Raw genomic sequence first — 15,411 nt, forward strand, 5'->3', positions numbered from 1 at the left:
CACTAATCACTCTAGCAAGAGCAATGTTGGATGATTATGGCACGTCCGAGAAGTTTTGGGCGGAAGCAATCCATACGGTTTGCCATGCATCCAACCGAGTGTATCCCCACCGACTCCTCAAGAAAACGCCATATGAACGCATCACCGGGAAGAAACCAAACATATCCTACTTTCGAGTCTTTGGTTGCAAATGCTTCATTTATAAGAAGAAAATGCTCGGTAATTTTGAGAGTAGATGTGTTGAATGAATCTTTCTTGGTTATGCATCAAACTACAAAGCATATAGAGTATTCAATCAAACCTCCGGGTTAGTTGAAGAAAAATGTAATGTGGAGTTTGATGAATCTAATGGCTCCCAAGAGGAGGTTGTTGGCTATGACAATGTAGGTGATGAGGAGATTGAAGAAGCTTTGAAGAAGATGTCCATTGGGGATATCAAGCCGGAAGAGGTGCATGAAGGCAATAATCAAGGGGGAGGACCTTCCTCATCTACACCAAGCACCTCCACGGCACCCCAAGTGGATGAAGATTAAGAAAAAGATGATCCACAACCTCAAGAAAGTGCTCCAACGCCAACACCCCAAGTCCAAGAACAAGATGAGCAAAATGTTCCACTACAAGCACAAGTCACCCATGATCCACCTCAACAAACATCCATGCATGAACTGCTAGTGAATATGGTCGCATCTCCAAGGATCATCCAATTGATCAAATCATTGGTAGTCCTTCCAAGTGAGTAAGAACTCGTTCTAAGCATGCTTCATTTTGCAAACATTACTCGTTTGTTTCTTGTATTGAACCCACTAGCATAGAGAAAGCACTTGAGGGCTCGGATTGGGTGATAGCCATGCAAGAAGAATTGAACAACTTCATCCGCAATGAAGTTTGGGTCCTTGTAGCTCCTCCTAAAAACAAGAACATCATTGGCACTAAGTGGGTCTTCTGAAACATGCATGATGAAGATGGGGTGGTGGTACGCAATAAAGTAAGACTTGTGGCAAAAGGGTTTTCTCAAGTCGAAGTTTTGAATTTTGTTGAAACTTTTGCTCTAGTCACAAGACTTGAAGCTATCCGCATCCTTCTTGCTTACTCTTCACATCATAATATCAAATTATATCAAATGGATGTGAAAAATGCATTCTTAAATGGCATTATTAACGAACTTGTTTATGTTGAGCAACCTCCTGGGTTTGAAGATCCGAGGAATCCTAACCATGTTTATAGGTTGAACAAGGCTCTCTATGGGCTCAAACAAGCTCCAAGGGCTTGGTTTGAGAGGCTTCGTGACTTCCTAATCATGCAAGGCTTCAAGATCGGGAGGGTGGACACCACATTGTTCACAAAAGACGTCAACGGGGATCTCTTAATTTGTCAAATCTATGTTAACGATATTATCTTTGGCTCAACTAATGATTTACTAAGCCATGAGTTTGCTACCATGATGTCTAGGGAATTCGAGATGTCCATGATCGGCGAATTGACCTTCTTCCTTGGTTTTCAAGTCAAACAATTGAAGGAAGGGACATTCATCCATCAAGAAAAATATACTAAAGATATCTTGAAGAAGTTCAAGATGGATGAATGTAAGCCGATCAAGACACCCATGGCAACCAATGGGCATCTCGACTTGGATGTGGACGGTAAACCGGTTGATCAACCCTTCTATCGTTCTAGGATAGGGTCTTTACTTTACCTTACCGCATCTAGGCCCGATATAATGTTTAGTGTGGCCTTGTGTGCCCACTTTCAAGCAAACCCAAAGGAATCACACCTCTCGGCTGTGAATAGGATCCTTCGGTATCTCAAGCACACCCCAAGCATAGGCTTGTGGTACCCCAAGGGCGCTAGCTTAGATCTCTTGGGATACTCGGATTCGGATTTTGCCGGAAGCCGTGTGGATCACAAGAGTACCTCCGGGGGTTGCCACTTGCTTGGACGTTCTCTAGTTTCTTGGTCGAGTAAGAAGCAAAATTCCGTGGCTTTGTCCACCGCGGAAGCGGAATATATAGCGGCCGGTGCATGTTGTGCCCAAATCCTATATATGAAGCAAACCCTTTTGGACTATGGTGTGAAACTAGATAGGATACCACTCCTTTGTGACAATGAAAGTGCCGTAAAAATTGCCAAAAATCCGGTTCAACACTCTCGCACAAAGCACATTGATATTCGCCATCACTTCTTGCGCGATCATGAAGCTAAAGGAGACATATCTCTTCAAGGTGTGAGATCCGAGGAGCAACTGGCGGATATATTCACAAAACCATTAGACGAGAGTACATTTGTTAGGCTAAGGAATGAGCTTAATGTATTAGATGCGGCAAACGTCATGTAAGTTGCAACGTCATATAGAAAAATGCATACATATTGGACACTTGTCTAACCATGGTAAGATAGTGATGAGCATGGGTTTAGCTAGAGGTGGTGGTCCACTTGTTTTCCTCTAGGCTTGTAGAAAGGCTCATCATGAAGAAGCTTCCCGTGGGTTCAAACTTGATAAGTAGAACTTAAATTCTTGTTATGCATTTCTTGTCATATAGATGTGCACTTCATGTATACTCTTTCTCTCGCATGTGGTTTTAGCTTGCACCATCATTGCATGTGTAAGGGTCACAAAGGAGATCACTTGATGAAAATGAGACTTGTTTCATATGCAAGATTTTAATTCATGAAAAGTGAAAAGAGCAAAGTGTTAGGTGCATTATTGCCTAGTGAGTCATGCCTTGATGAGTTTGAAGCTCTCTATCTTCAATATTCCTATGACATGTCTCATATATTTATTTTGGCGCTTTGTCTCATTTTGCGGTTTTTCCTTGTGTTTAAAAAGAAAACTATTAAGCTAGTGTGCTATCCTAAGTATTTTGAGGGGTAAAGTCGTCTATGCTAGTCCATTAACTTGAGTTTAGTTGAATTTTATAAGTTTATCAGACTTAGCATAGAAGAGTGAGCTGAGTGAAGGTTTTTCGGGTTCACCGGTTAAACCGACGCTTAATGGAACAACACCATCGGTTTAACTGGCGTTACTAAGTTGTGTCTCAGCTCAGTCAAAACCAGGCGTTCAACCGGCATATGCAATTATCCCATCACCGGATCAACCGGTGAACGTTATGATGTTCTGACCTAACAATCAACCGGTGCTAGCAGTGTTCAACCGGCGAGTTCAAAATTCATATCATCGGTTCAACCGGCGTTCAGATGGGTTTCTGCTGGAGTCTCGGGTGAACTGAACCGATGCAATCAACCGGCGTTCTAAACCTAAGCATCGGTTTAACCGGCGTTAAGAAAAATCTCGGGCCCACATGTCATATATGTTTCTTGCTGGCGCCGCTGGCCTCTCTTCGTCCTCTGTTCCACCCGTTTCCTCCCGACTCGAGCCGCCGCCGCTCGCCCACGCTGCCGCTGCCGCTCGCTCCACGCGCCGCCTGCACGCCGCCGGCCCGAACCGCCGCCAACGTGCCATCGCACCACCGCGCAGCTTGCGCCACCGCTGCTCGCGCTCCACTCACGCGCTGTCTGCGCCCGCGCCGCTCCACTCGCGCGCCGCCCGTGCGCCGCCGCCGCCGTACGCCTCTACGCCGCCGTCACGTACAGAGCCGCCGCTGACCGCCTCAGAGCCGCCCACGCAGCAGCGCCGTTCACTTTGCGCCGCAGTCCACTCACTTGCTCAGAGCTCGCGAGGTGTTCGACAGTTTGCCTAAGTCGAGATGGGTCGCGAGAAAAGGAAGGGGAAGGAGGTTGTTGTCGAGAAGCCCGTCCGCAAGCGGACCCGCGCAGAGAGAGAGGCCGAGAGGGCCGAGATGGTGGCCAAGGCCGCCGAGGAGCAGCCTACGGTGCTCGTCCGTTCAGTATCAGGGAGCAGCCAGCCAGGGGCTGAGGCAGAGGCCGAGGTATGGGCAGGGTCCGATGTGCCAGAGCCACCGGGGCCACTACACAGCAGATAGACGGCGATTCGTCTGAGGGGGAGCCGACAGCTGCAAATTCAGATGCAGATTCAGAGGCAGCACAGTCAGAGCAGTCCCAGGGAGAGAGTGCTCAGGGGTCACCGACTCTACGACGTTCTGGCCGCACTCGGCAGACGTTCCCAGGAGCAGAGTCTCCACCAGCGACCGAGCGTCGCACCGGGCCCAGGACGCGAGGTGGTCACCAGCCACAGGTGCCTCGCAGGACAGCAGCAGCAGCAGCCCGTAGAGCCGAGGCCCTAGAGGCTGAGCGTGCAGTGTTCCATATGGACATTGTTGTACGTCTGGAGCCAGGTGTGCTGCTCCAGAACTTGACTAAGGCCAATGCAGCAAAGGTCAAGAGGCTCAGGTGGAGTGTAGCAGAGGAGGACTGGTTCCCCGTGACACGAGACAGCAGGGTTGACCGTAGGTTCTGGACGCTCCTTCAGGCCAGTTTCTACAAGACCTATCAGAGGCGGGGCCACAGGATCTTCCCACACAGGGTGCTCGACTGGGTCTCACTGAGGATAGCCGCAGGGGGAGCAGACATTAGAGAGCACTTTGCACACTTCAGATGTCTGCCCAGGCTACTTGAGATGGAGCAGAACAGATATATAGAGGACTGGGTCAGAGTGTTCTATGCCACAGCCTGGATAGCTCCCGAGCGCAGAGCCGTGCACTTCATGTTTGGAGGCCAGGTCTTTGGTTTGTCGAGGGTGACCATTGCAGGGATCCTTGGAGTCGACTTGGTCGATGTCTCCCTGCACGAGAGAGTATACGGAGATGCAGATCCACCTTGCAGGGCGATGATTGGCGGGATTGCACCTTCTCACGAGGCGATCTCTCAGTGCTTCCGCCAGCCGTTTCCAGCCTCGTATGCCTGAGTCCCCAGCTTGCTGACCCCAGAGGCATACGCAGTTCACATGGCACTCCGGAGGACCCTGTTTCCGAGGAGTGGCTACCCAGAGGGGTTCACAGGTCTGCAGCAGCTGCTACTACTACACATCCTCACTCACGAGTTATTTGATATAGTTGATTTTATTTTGGCTGAGATCGAGGATGTGATCACTGATGGGATGGGTGTTGTACGACAATTTCCTTATGCTCACTGGATCAGTTACATCTGTTCTATGATCGTGCCAGCTGAGTCACCCATCAGTTCAGTTTACCGTCAGGATGAGGCCCCCAGGTTTCTAGTCTACCGTCCCACTGCACCACAGGACAGGAGGAGGGGTAGACAGGCAGACAGAGCTGCTATGGCACGACTGTCACCTGAGGTGCAAGCCCGAGTGGCACAAGAGGACGAGGCACTACTAGCAGCCGAGGCACAACTTCCCGGAGATGATGAGATTCACTGGTCTGAGCTTGAGTCAGACTCCTCCGAGGATGACGAGTACTTTCCTGCAGCACCAACCAGTCACGACGACGAGGCAGGAGGGTCCAGAGAGCCAGCTCCTTCGTCACCAGCAGCTGCTACTATCACAGAGTTCCAGGTGACTCAGCCGTTCGAGCTCACCTGTCTCATTCAGCAGCTTGTCACTCAGCAGAGAGAGGATCGGATTGCACAGGAGGAGGCCAGGAGAGCCCATGAGGCTCAGCTTGCAGCTATTCAGAGGGAGGCTGCCCGAGAGCGTGCTGCAGCCGAGGAGCGTTTTGTTGGGCTTATTGACCGAGTTTCACAGAGGACATACGCTCAGTTCCAGTAGATGCAGCAGGGCATGATGGCGATGTTCGGGATGATCACACAGCTTTAAACTCACACCGGACTCGCCCCGCAGCAGCCAGGACTTCAGGGTGTTGGAGCACCTCAGCTTGTAGTCACACCAGCTCCAGCCCCCACTGCAGCTCCAGCTACTTTGACGACACCGGAGACCACGTTCTCGATGTCCGCACTTCTTGGGTCTGTCGGTCGTCCGCTCTACTCACCACTGCCAGCGACTACGCTCTTTCAGGACTCACCGTCAGCGGTTCAGTCAGTCGCCCTCCCCGTCGTATCACAAGCATCACTTTCAGGGGGAGGAGGAGGAGAGGAGTCTATAGTTCCGCAGTCGACGCAGTCGACAGCTTCAGCAGTCACGACTTCAGATGTTGATACTTCTTCTGCTGACCCGGTTACCACTTCTACGGACCCTCTCCCATGCAGTGCCAGCACGAGAGCTTCCACGACAGCTACACCTCCAGTCAGCTCAGACCCGCAGCTCCCGTCTGTCACCGAGAGTTCGCCGTCAAACGACGACGACGACGACCTAGACCGCTTCCTCGCCGTGCCGCGACAGCCGGACCCGTAGCTCGCCTTTTTGGTGCTTTGATGCCAAAGGGGGAGAGTGTTAGGGGGAGTTGGAGCTAGGGGGAGGGTAGAGCTAGAGAGAGCTCGTGGAGTTACAGGACTTTGATGTTTTATATCTCATTTGATGTTAGTTCATGGATATGTACATTTGACTCTTGCGTATGCTGTGTTTTGAGACATATCTATGGATTCCATTTGAGCCGTTGAGCTCTTTGGGTTCTTTTTCGAGTTTGCTTGAGTTTCTCCTGTTTATCTTTCTCGCTCTCTCGTTATCTTTAAGTTTGTGTTGTCATCAATCACCAAAAAAGGGGGAGATTGTAAGCATCAAGGCCCTTTAGGTATGTTTCGGTGATTAATGACAACCATTATTGTGACTAATGAGTTTGTGCAGCTTAATGAAATATTATCGCTCATTGGATCATACGTTAAAGAGGCCCCTCAATCTCATTATTCAAAAAGGCGATCTCGGTATTCAACTCAAGCATGTAACAAGACTAAGGATCTTTCTAGTCCTAAGTGTCGCAAGGTTGAGAAGGACACTTAGATTAGTATAGGTTTTATAGTTTTGTAGAGGTCGCACTATTAAGAGGGGTTAAGGCTAAGTAACTTGAGCATGGACATGGTCAATCAAAAATGGATGCACACTATGGTCACTCAGGTTCCTAGAAGTTCAAATAAGTGGTTTTCAACTTATATCTCAAGAGTATTTGGATTTCATTCAAGACTCAAATCAGAAAAGGCAAAAATCAGAATAAGTCTATACATCGGTTTAACCGACGACTCCAATTTTCTATACGTCGGTTAAACACAGTTATCAGAGTCTGGACAAGTACATACACCGGTTAAACTGACGATATTTGAAATTAACGTCGGTGCAATTGTCCAGAGAGTTGGTTTTTCCAGGGATTTCAGAAGTTATACTCACCGGTTAAACCGACGATGAATTTGAGTTAACGTCTGTGCAGTTGTCCAGAGAGTTGGTTTTTCAGTTGATCAGTGGACAACTACACTCACCGGTTAAATCGATGATACGTCGGTTAATCTGCCCGAGTTGTAACGGCTAGTTTTCCAAATGGGCAGTTTACATTCATCGGTTAAACCGACGTTGACTATTGGAGGGCCGTCGGATTAACTGGCGTCGCGTACTTTTCTGGCAGCTTTTCTCCAACGGCTCTATCCATGTGAGCTGCCTATATATACCCCTCCAATGGGTCATTTTGATCTCTCTTGACACTAGGCAACATTCATACACTCATACTATTGTTGAGAGCCACCTTGAGCTTCATCTTCCACACTTTTGATCATTCAATCATTCAAGAAGGCCCTAGCTTGTTACTCTTGGTGATTGGCAGCACCTAGGCGATCTTGGTGATTGAGGTGTTTCTTCCGGAGCTTACCAAGTTGATTGTGGGAGCCCGAAGAAGTTATGTACGTGGCTTGAGCTCCACCACGCGCGGGATGGTGAACGGAGACTCTTAGTGAGCATCCTAGTCTCGGTGACTTGGGAGGTGACAAGACTCTTAGTGAGTATCACAACGTGGATTAGGGGTGTGTGCCAACACATCGTCACCACTGGAAAAATCCGGTCGTCTCTTGCCCACTCTTTACTTTCAAGCACTTACTTTCATGCAATTATTCATGTGCTTGACCTTAGAGATCATAACTTAGCTCTACCTTGCTTACTTTCATAACTTGTTATATCCTTTATAGCTTGTGTAGTTTGCTTAGTTAGCCGGTTGGTGAATTGAGCCTTACTAGTATTGCATAGGTTAAGGTTGCTTTACTTTGTCTTAGAAATTTGAAAAAGGCCCAATTCACCCCCTCTTGGTCCATCGATCCTTACACATGTGCCAGGAGCTCGAGGGGGAGGCCGCCGTGTCTGGTAGCTCGGTGATCAGCCGCCTGCGAGCGCTAGGTGGTCAGATCGCCGAGCACGCCAAAAGCACCTTCCGCCTTAGTGTCCTGCGAGCCCTCGCCGTGGCCTCGACGCACTACATCATGGACCTCCAGAGGGTGTCGTCGGGGTATGTCGTCCCAACCGACGCCAATGCGGATGCTGCATCGACCATCATGGATGACGCCGCCGCCGCCGCCGAGGAGTTCGCCCCCGTCCTGGCCGCGAAGCTGGAAGCCGACATCCCCCCCATAGCCGAATTCGATGCTGCAGAAGATCCGCAAGGAGGGGATGATAACCTGTAGGTAGTCTGGGCCTCGGAGCCCATGTAATGAGTTAGTACTTTATCGTAATAGTACTTGTAGATGCAAGACATTGGTAATTGTAAATCGACAGTGTGGCCCATCGAGGCCTTATGCGTTCGAGCCTTCGTTTTATTTACTCTATTTCCATGTTCTCGTATGTGACTTTGGTAAACTTCTGCGAGGAATTTCGCGTTCATAAGCGACTTGGGCGTGAGATGGTGAGGGGGGGTGCCGTATCCCGGAGACGTAGGCGGCCCAACGACTCGGCCGGCCTCGTACCATAGTTGCTTATGCCTCGCTTCCGTTTTTCCCAAGTATACGAGAAACTTAGATACGGAAATTTTTCGAAAAAACATTGGCGATTTTTGGGGACGTTCGGGGGTCCCCCCCGTAGTAGCCCCCGAGCGGGGCTTGGCTTTGCCGAGGGTAAAGCCAGGCGTACCTCAGTGTTCGTGTGCCTCCGAGCCCCCGATGGTCCGGAAAGTTCCCAAAAAATAAACAAGTAGAGCGTACTCCTTTATTGTTTTGGGAAATCGTAAATGCGCGTACAAACGATGTACAAATTGCTTGGAATTCTAAGGATAGAAGTGACGTAGCTGCTGTATGTTCCAAGCATTGGTGAGGACTTCGCCGTTCTCATTTGCCGGCTTGTAGCCCCCGAGGGTGGCCTTCGACACCAGATGCTTATGTAGCCCCCGAGGGTGGCCTTCGACGGTGTAGCCCCCGAGGGTGGCCCTCGAGGGTACACGCGACGGAGAGGGGGACCTGTAGAAAGTCGGTGGCTCATAGAGCCCATGCAGTCGGATTAGCAATTTAACTTGAACATGTTTCTATGCGAGAAGACAGATTAATGTAAACCGACAGTGTTGGCCGCTCGAGGCCTTGTGTGTTCGTGCGCGCCGTTTTTGTTACTAAGTTTTCTTCGAGGAATTTCGCGTTCATAAGCAACTTATGCGTAGGGTGGTGAGTGGAGATGCCGTATCCCGAAGGCGTAGGCGGTCCCGCGGCTCGGCCGGCCCCGTACCGTAGTCGCTTAGGCCTTGCATCCATTTTTCTAAGTATACGAGAATCTTAGATACGAAATTTTTTCGAAAAACAGTGGCGATGCTTTAGGGACGTTCGGGGGTTCCCCCCGTAGTAGCCCCCGAGGGAGGCTTGGCTTTGCCGAGGGTAAAGCCGAGCATACCTCAATGTTCGTGCGCATCTGAGCCCCCGAGGGTTCGGAAGGTTCCCAAAAAATAAATAAGTAAATTGTACTCCTTTATTATTCCGGGAAATACGAGTACAAACGGTGTACAAAAGGGTTTGGAATTTCAAGGATAGAAGCGACGTAGCTTAGCCTGAATGTTCCAAACGTTAGTTTTGGGCGTGGTTCGTCAGAGTAGCTGCTCTGGGCGCAGCGGAGTTCGTCGGTGGCTCAACTGGTCGGTTCGTCGGTGAGTCCGCCGTGTCGTTTTCCGCGTCATTGCCCCGCTCCGCCAGCTCGACCATGGAGAACTTCCGGGCGAGATCGTAGTCCTCTTCACTGGAGTCGTCGGAGCAGGCGAAGTAGTAGTCTGTCGTAGCCTAGAATGCCAGGAGTGCTTCGCGATCGCGAACTCCGGAGAAGTCCGGGGCGACGCTTTCGCGCACGAAGACGTACCCCTCATCGAGGAGTCGGGGTACGAGCTGTCAAGTGGCGGTGCCGCGAGGTCGTGGATCGAGATGAGGCGATAACCCGGCAGATCCTCGTGCGCACTCACCTTAGTGCTGACGGATGAAGTGTGGGTCGCAGCGAGGGTGTGCGTCCCGGAGGGAAGGGGCGACGTAGCGGTCGTGCCCTCCTCGGAAGGCATCATCGCTGCAGTCGGTGGCGGTGAAGCCGTGATGTCCTCTGTCACGGCGCCAGGCTGCGACCCGCCAGCCTCGACCCGTGTGAGGGAGGCAGCGCGAGCCGTTCCTGCAGTCGGTGATGGTGAGGTGACGACGTCCTCCGTCGCGGCGCCGGACTGCGACCCGCTTGCCTCGACCCATGTGGGGGTGGCAAGGCGAGCCGCTCTGCGCCCTGCCATGCGCACTCGCCACGCGTGTCGGCGCGGGCGCCTCCCGCGCCAGGATGGTGGTGTCGGGGTGTCAGGGTTGGCTCCGTACGGGAGGATGTCCGTGCCGTGGCCGTCGCCGGTCGCGACGAAGTCGAGACTCCCGAACCAAATCACGTATCCCGCTGGGAGCGGATCCGAGGCGCCCATGGGGAATGGGTTGGATCTGCTCGCCATCCTGGGAGATCAAATGGGAACAAAAAGAGAAATGTCACGCAGCGGCCGCTACCTGGCGCGCCAACTGTCGGTGCCCTGACCCGGTGGTCCGGACCCAACCAGTGATGATGCTGCATGTTCCTCGTCCCAGATGTTGATGCAAGAGGCAATAAAGTAACACACGGGTTTATCCTGGTTCCGGCCGTGGGGCCGTACGTCCAGCAAAGTGGTGTGCGAGAGCACTGTACTATGTTGCACCGGGGGTGCCTGTAGTAGGGGGTACAAGTAAGGCGAGAGAGGGAGGGAAGCTCCCAAGTCTCCGCTAGAGGAGGAGTTGATTGAGGCGAGTGCTAATATCGGGGTTCAGAAGATCGTATGTGCTTTTCTAGTAGTGCGAAGCATTCTGTTCTACCGAATGGGCCGACCCCCCTTAAGGGAAAGCCCGCCTCCTCTTTTTATAGACACAAGGAGAGACGGTGTACATGCATAGGGGATCATGGAAGTCGTCATCTTCTCACCGAATCGCGGGGGGGTGCAGTGGTCGAGCACTGTGAGAAGTACACTGTGGGGTATGGCGCCGGGCGTGACTGCCGCCCTGGGCATCGTCCTCGGTCTTGTGGAGATCGCGCCGGTGTCCTGGCGGCTCCAGCGGGCGGCATGGCGGCGTTCCGAAGGTCCTGCAGGCCAGGGTCATGTCCTAGTCAAGACCGGAGCCACTTCCGATGGTCGTGCCCATGCCGTTCGGGGGCTCAGCGGAAGGAAAAGAACGAAGGAGACATGGGGAGTTGGCAGCATAGTAGCTGGAGCAGTGTTGAGCACGTCTTGCACTGCGTCGCAGGTTCCCACAGTGTCGCCACAGCGCCGGGGAGCAGTGACCGGAGTTGGCGGACGGGACTCCGGTCACAGCCACTGTGGGGAATGGCGGCCTGACGTCGTCTGACCCGGGCGCTGTGGAGGAGTGGTTGGCATTTATTGCCTTCGTACGCGGGCGGGTGAGCAGAAGGACCGTTTGTCCTTTCTGCCGAGGGGTGGCCTTGCCCAGCGGCAGAAGAGCACGCCTCAACCACTCGCACTTAATACGGGTGGGTGAGGGAGCTTCCAACGGAAGGCTTGTGCCCGCGCCCACATCCCGCGTGACACATTGGTCCGGTGAGATGGAGTCGGACCCCAGGGGTCCGGTTGCTCAGCTCCTTAGGGCGTAGATGATCCGCTTTCTCGAGGGCAGGCTCGCTTCCCTCGAGCGAGGCGGAAACGATCCGCCTTCTCGAGGCCAGGCTCGCTACCCTCGAGCGAGGCGGAGGCGCAGGGCGCAGTCGAGGGCTTCGGTGGGGAGCCCTTGAGCGAGGCGGAGATCACCCCGCGGGTTCGAGGGGGGTGCAGACGGGCCGCACTGAGTACGTGGGCCGCGTGTTGGGCTTCTTTGAGTCCTTTCCTTTCTTCCAGCTTGGAAGGAGGCTGTAGGGCTTCGTGGGCCCGGTTGCCCAGCATGTGTTTGCGTTTTTAGGGCGATTTTAGTCCCCTGATTAGGGTGCCCCTAATCATAGTATCCGATAAGAGGCACCCGCTGGCCCCTCCAACAAAAGCGCGACCGTGGACACAGAGGTTGACAAGTCATGGAAATACTGAGAAATGATGGTGTTTCAGAGTGGTCAGAGTTGTACTTCAAAGCATTGGATCTGTTCAAGAACTCAGTTTGCCGTGCAGAGTACAAGAACATACACGACCCAGTCAACCGCATAGCTTGGATCGAATGGACGTGGACCCACGGGAAGCTAAAGTAGCATGGGTCATGTATCGCAAAGCAGTTAGCTGGACTAGTGTAGTCGTTTAGTGTCTTCTATGGTGCTTACGAACAATGATTGTAATAATGTTGTTTAGGTTATCGCAGTAGCCTTGCTTAGCTTCCTTCACCTTGCTTTCAGTTACTGAACTTGGTTTGTTCACTTTGTTGAACTTGGTTTTAGTTATCGCTGCATAAGTTTGTTTACTTCAGAGAAGTTAGTTTAAGTTATTGCTGCATTAGTTTCTTCCTCTTGTACTATTTCAAATTTTGTCCATCACCTAAATATAAATGTTGTGCTTTAGTTATTACCTGATTCAACTTTGATGCCTCAAGCTTCTGCAGGACTTTTAGGAGAAGAACACAACATCCGAGGCATACCTAATGGCAGGTGAAGGGGCAAGTGATGCTTCAAGTGATTCAAGCAATACTTACTGGGATTTGGCAACGTGTGCTGCTGCTGTCGCAGCATATGCGACCGAAAATCCAAGTGAAATGGCCATGGACAACCAAATAGCAGAGACGCCCGTGCCATTCGAAGTGCAAGAGGCTACTGGCTGACAATGGGTGGAAGCTTCTTTGAGGGACCCATGGAGATGCTATGAGAATTTCCGTGAGTACACTAAAATCATGGTTTCATTCAATTTGTTTGTAGTTTTCATTCATATTTTCCAAATTCAATTGAACAGTAATCCATTTAGGATCTATCCTAGCTGCAAAAAAAGTGCAGGGTTCTTGTAGCTTATGTGATATAGGTTTGTTTGTTTGTAGGTATGAACAGCGAGACATTTCATAAGCTGCATAGAATTTTAGTTATGAACCATGGGCTGCAGTCTAGTCAAGAGTTCCATTCCATAGAGGCTGTAGGCATGTTCCTATGGGCATGCGGGCATGGCCATTGCATGAGGCAGGTCAAAGATAGACTTCGTAGGGGTTTGGGAACAGTAAGCCAGAAGTTTGGGGAAGTACTACGGGCGCTGAAGTCATTTGCAGATATAGTGATTAGGCCGAAGGATCCTACTTATAGCATCGTGCATGCAAGTTTGAGGTCTTACTCACCTTTGTTCGACGGATGCATAGGTGCTATAGATGGAACACATGTACCTGTGTGTGTCTCTCGAAGGTCACATGATTACCTCAACAGGAAAGGTTGGCCAAGCCAGAATGTATTAGCTGTAGTTGACTTCGACATGAGATTCACCTTTATTGGTGTGGGGATGGCGGGAGCTGTGCACGACATGGCAGTGCTAAGGGAGGGGTGGGGGGCACGAACTTTCCCGCACCCACCACCAGGTTGGTTTCTTTAACCAGAACATAGTACACAATTGTCGTCATAGAAATGAAATTGGGTAACATTTTCATGTTTTTTTTGTATTGTTGGACGGTATTATTTGGTGGACAAAGGATATGCCCAAGAACATGGGTATTTGGGACCGCATTGCAAGACCAGATACTGAAAGGAGGAGTTCAAGTATAGGGGTCCTGAGCAGTTGGAAGAGTTGTTCAACTACCATCATTCGAAACTGGAAAATGTAGTTGAAAGGTCATTTGGGGTGGCCAAAAATAAGTGGCAAATGTTGAAAGCAATGCCTAACTATCCTAAGGACAAGCAATGTCAGATTATTGTGGCATGTTTTGCACTGCATAACTTTGTACGGGATGAGGCTGCACAGTCATCGACAGTCGGTAGCATGACGATACCTGCACCAAGTGAGTACTCGCAGGAGTGGGTTGAGTCAAATGAGGAAGATGAAATGTCAACTATCCACGACTAGATCACTATCGGACTTGGAATGATGGGGTTCAGGTATGCGAGTTTACCTCATGATTGGCATTTTGATGTTGGGAGCATATGAATTGGACCATGTATGCTTCATTTTTGTTTGAAGGCTAAATGATTTGTTCTAACTGTTTTTTATAAGATTGTATTCGTGCATTACAATTTTTTTTTGGCTGGGGGGGACCATGATTTGGGATGGAGGCATAGGTTTGTTGTGAACACAACATTTTGTTTCAAGGAAGCAAGCAGAACCACATGGCCGTCGTGCATCTGCTATTTGTTGCATGTAGTTGATTCAATGCAAGGGCTCAAGTTGTGCCTTATTTATGTTGGGAGTTGACTATTAGTCAGGCTGTTAGGACCTTCTATTATTTGGTAATTAGCAGATTACTCTTTGTTGTAACTGCAGTGTATGCTTGGAGATGGCAATTGGCAGTAAGCATGGCGTCTCAATTAGCACCAGCTGCCATGAGCAGCTCGTCTAGGCTGCAGGCCACGGTTCATGAAGTTTGGATTTGTGCATATAGTGCATAATGCATGACCAGTTGGTAATTTGGTAATTGGCTGACCTCCATTCGGTTGTATGATTATAAAACTGGTGATTGGTAACTGATTTTGGTGCAAATTTTGCATGCGAAGTAGGCGCCAAAATTTCACTTACCTGTGTTATGGCTGTTGCATGTTATCCTGTCTTTCATATACGAAGCATATGTGCCCGTTGTTATGGATGTAATAATGTTTAATGACTTGTTCAAACATTTGCGTGCACATGTCTATGTGACACAAGTACGTACCCATTTGATGGCAAAATTTAAATTCCAAAACCAGCAACAGCAGCTACAGTCCACAGCTGCAAAAAACAGACGGCCTGCTGCACTGCAGCCAGCAGCTGGTACCCCTCTAGCAGAGAGCAGCTGGGAGCAGCAGAAAATGGTCCAACCGAACATCAGCGTGCTTGCCTACTTGGGCGGCAGCCAAGTTCAGCACGCAAGCACGAGGCGCTCTCAGCCAAAGAAAGTGATGCATGCAACTCAAATTTCATTCTTTTCTTTTGGTCTCCCGCCAGTGGCCGCCAGAGCTCTTGTAGGGTCGAGATGGCGGACTAGAGGGGGGTGAATAGTCCTTTCTTAAACTAATTGCGTCGGCTAACCGAAACTTATACGGAAATAAAACTATTCGCTTAGCCAATACTTCAC

The 15,411-nt window shown here is 50.5% G+C and overlaps 2 long non-coding RNA genes across 2 annotated transcripts; both read left to right on the forward strand.

The window, feature by feature from the left end:
• Positions 1-12,245: 12,245 nt before the first annotated feature.
• On the forward strand, positions 12,246-13,560 carry LOC120711964. Its single transcript, XR_005690564.1, has 2 exons — positions 12,246-13,048; positions 13,207-13,560. It is a non-coding gene; the product is annotated as an uncharacterized LOC120711964 (long non-coding RNA).
• A 257-nt stretch (positions 13,561-13,817) lies between these two features.
• Positions 13,818-14,958, forward strand: LOC120711967. The gene is made up of 2 exons (XR_005690566.1): positions 13,818-14,242; positions 14,625-14,958. It is a non-coding gene; the product is annotated as an uncharacterized LOC120711967 (long non-coding RNA).
• The last annotated feature ends 453 nt before the right edge of the window (positions 14,959-15,411 follow it).

Source organism: Panicum virgatum, chromosome 6K (assembly GCF_016808335.1).
Source record: "Panicum virgatum strain AP13 chromosome 6K, P.virgatum_v5, whole genome shotgun sequence".
NCBI classification, from domain to species: domain Eukaryota; kingdom Viridiplantae; phylum Streptophyta; class Magnoliopsida; order Poales; family Poaceae; genus Panicum; species Panicum virgatum.